The following is a 3,289-nucleotide window of genomic DNA, read 5'->3' on the forward strand; positions in this document are numbered from 1 at the left end:
TATACACCCTGACTTCTCTTTTCTTAGGCTTCTGGGTTCCAACCGGAGGTTGCCGGTAACTTCATCTTCTTTTGCATTGATTTCTGTCTCTCATAACCAGATCACACTTCTAGTTACAAAAGGGATAGAGGAAATTCACCACCAGTTTTCCACACAGAAATAGGGGAGGCCTGGAAAGAAAGTTCAGATGCTGGGGTCCAGGAAAAGTGAGCCTGAGGAGGTTGGTGTAGGAAATGTGAGGCCCAGGGGGTGAGAAGCTGCTGAAAGGGAACCCAAGAAGAGGGGGTGGGGACCTAAGCCGAGGCCCGCACACTCACGGCCTGGCGCCTAGGTGGCTGGTGGAATCTGTTATTCTGTTGGGTAGTTGTTCTGTCCTCTGTCAGGTGGCCATGAGTGGAAACTAATCTTCGGGGCCGTTTGTCTTACCTTTGCAGGAAGCACAGCGCATGCACCTTCTCCCAAACTTGCTTTCTTAGCTGGGAGAACCGAGCTGTGGGCTCGAATCCGCTCATGCCCTGGAGATCTGGACCAAGCTCCGACCGACGCTTAATGGGGAAAGCTGAGATGTACCCAGCAGGGGACTTTGGGTGACAAACTTTTCGGAAAGTCGCCAGATGAAAGTGTGGTGCAGGCTTGCGCTCTTTTGGGTGGAGTTCACGGGACTAGGGCTCCAGGTAGCCAAAACAGTGAATTGAGATTCCTCCCCGCCCCACACTCCCCACTGCAGGTTTGCTGTGGACACAGGCTCTGGAAGACCGGCTCGGCCTTGTAGCAGAATGTAGACCAGGGCGGGCGCGACCCTGGCGCATAGCGCCACCCTTTCCTCTCTCAGCGGAGCTACGGAGGAAGGGGGCTTGGCAACTCAGCTCATGGAACAAGCGCAGTGCTGTCTTTCGTGTTGCACTGTTCAGCTTTGGCAGCTTTTTAAAATGGCCCCATATGTAACCCTCTTGTAAAAAAAAAAAAATTAAAAGTTTAATAGCATCCACCCTACACGCTTATGAGCACCAATGGAGATTTTAAGCCCCGCGCATGTGGGCACATTCCTCTGCCCGCCCAACCCCCAATCCTCCCACTCCAGTATGGAAGAGAGTTGGGCATTGAGGACTGGTTTGCCAAATTCAATCACTGTCCACATCAGCTGGCCACTTGTCTCCTGTTGGTGAGCCCTTGGCTCTTTCTAAGTTCTTGGAATCCGGGAGTGTATCTCGCCATCCTCCAGGTTGAGGTAGACTAAAGTCTGAGCAGGTGTCTTTGCCTTCCTGGGTCATCCCTAGGCAAGGATTTGATCCCCAGTTTGGCTCCTGCAGGAGTCAAGAGGGAAACAAGGATGGTTACTTCAGTGCAGGCTGGGCTGCAGAAACCGAGAGAAGGGAGCAAAGTCAGGAGGCTGATATCAGCTCCAGAAACTGGGCCCCAGAGTCCTCTTGACCTCCTGGGTTTAGACAGGGGGCTGATAATGCAGCTGGGGCAGGAACCACTCTTGTCCTCTTTCAGCAGACTCCTAGGGAAAAGGAAAGCGAGAAACAAGCAACTGAATTTGCTTTGGAGAATCTTCATCACTTGAGGAATGGGCTGTGTATTTGCATGGTATGGGGGGACTTACAAATGGCATTCAGCAGCAGCAATGTGGCTTAAACGCTGACAGCTTTGCCATAGACTGAAGAAGGAACAACACCCAGGTTCAGAACCGTCCTACAATCATCCACCCCAGAAGAAGGTGATTTCAGTCAAGTAGACCATTTTGAGAGATACTGTGACTGTTTTCAATATCTACTTTTAGGGTTGCCTTGTAAGGATCTGCCTACCCACCCTAGTTAAGGGAGAATTATGTAACTTGAGCCTAGAACAGTGGGGAGGGGATGTGTTCAGCCCTGGACAGTATCTCATATAGTGTGCCCATGTTATGCACATCTATGTGTGACGTCCTCTTTATCACAGTGGTTTTACTATACTTTCCAGGTAACCTTCTGTTTTACAAGTTCTTTGATGTTAAGTACTCTGGCGGTGGAAGATTACAAACCTGAAAATTCTACATTCGTTTTATATGCTTTTCATTATTGAGATGGAAAACCTTAAGCAGGTACTCGATAATGGATAAGGCCATTTCTTAGCATCAACCTTGGCTCATTTGAATTGACCTTATCAGTCAATAACACGGGCCGTTTCATAAACCAATGAATAATGTATCATAGCTTAGTTTAAAGTTTCAAATACGTTTTTAGACAGAAACATTCCAAGAATGCAAGTCAGGTGTATTTCCCAGATAAATAACAGTCTGGGGGCGTTGAGTTCAGGGAAATTCTCCGTTCTCGAGGAAATTCTCCGTTCTCAGGTTTCCTAAGGTTGAAATCCAGCGCGCACATCATTAATTATTCGTTGGGGTCGGTCCCTCAGTCAATGGCAGGTCTGAGTAAGCTAAAGCGAGCAGTTAACTAATCCTTCCTGCCACGGGGATCCTGGGGCGAAAGAGGACAACTGGGCGGTCAGTCACACTTGCTGGTGGCCAGGCCCTGCCCCTCTTTCCCCGGTCCGGGCGCAGGGGTGCGTGTGCCCTCACTCTCACGAACACAGACCGAGAGCTTCCCAGAAGGAAAAACAAATTCGTCATAATGTTCAGCGCAGCCGAGAGTTTCCAACAAGAAAGCAGCTCCAGTCGTGGCCTGATGACTCAGGGTGGCGTTTTAAACGCCGAATAAACCCATTCCTTAGCTCTTTAATAAATCGGTAACAACAACAACAACAACAGCAACAACAACAACAACAGCCTTCTCCCCCAGCCGCGCCACACCAAAGGCTTCCCAAGTTGGGCTGCGAATCCCTGTTTGGTTTTCCAACGCCGAAAGCCTTAGAAGCAGTGCGATCTCCTGGCGGGACGCGGTTCTCGAAGGGCTCCCGGGGAGAGGACAAGATAGCAGGGTTTACAGGGCAAAAAGAGGAGAACCTGAAAATCGTGTCCTGGGGGGCAAAAGTGCGTCGCCCAGTCACAAGTGTGCTGTAGAGGTGGGAGAGGACGAGGATCCATTTCCACATTTCAACACCCCCGTTTCTGCAGCTGCCCCTGGAGGACTCAGCTGCTCACGCCGAGCTCCTTTCCACGCGGCTCTGGCCCTAATAGGGGAAGCCGGGTGACCGCGCGACCCGTGAGAAATGCTGGGGCGCGTGGCCCTGGTATGGGCGCACCCAGCGTCCGGGGCGCAGGTTCTCTCAGCCCAGCTTCTCCTCCCACTCACTTGCTCGGATCTCCTCCCTCCTTCACATCCCCCGCCCCCGGGACCGCGAGGCTCCC

Source organism: Macaca thibetana, chromosome 5 (assembly GCF_024542745.1).
Source record: "Macaca thibetana thibetana isolate TM-01 chromosome 5, ASM2454274v1, whole genome shotgun sequence".
Taxonomy (NCBI): Eukaryota; Metazoa; Chordata; class Mammalia; order Primates; family Cercopithecidae; genus Macaca; species Macaca thibetana.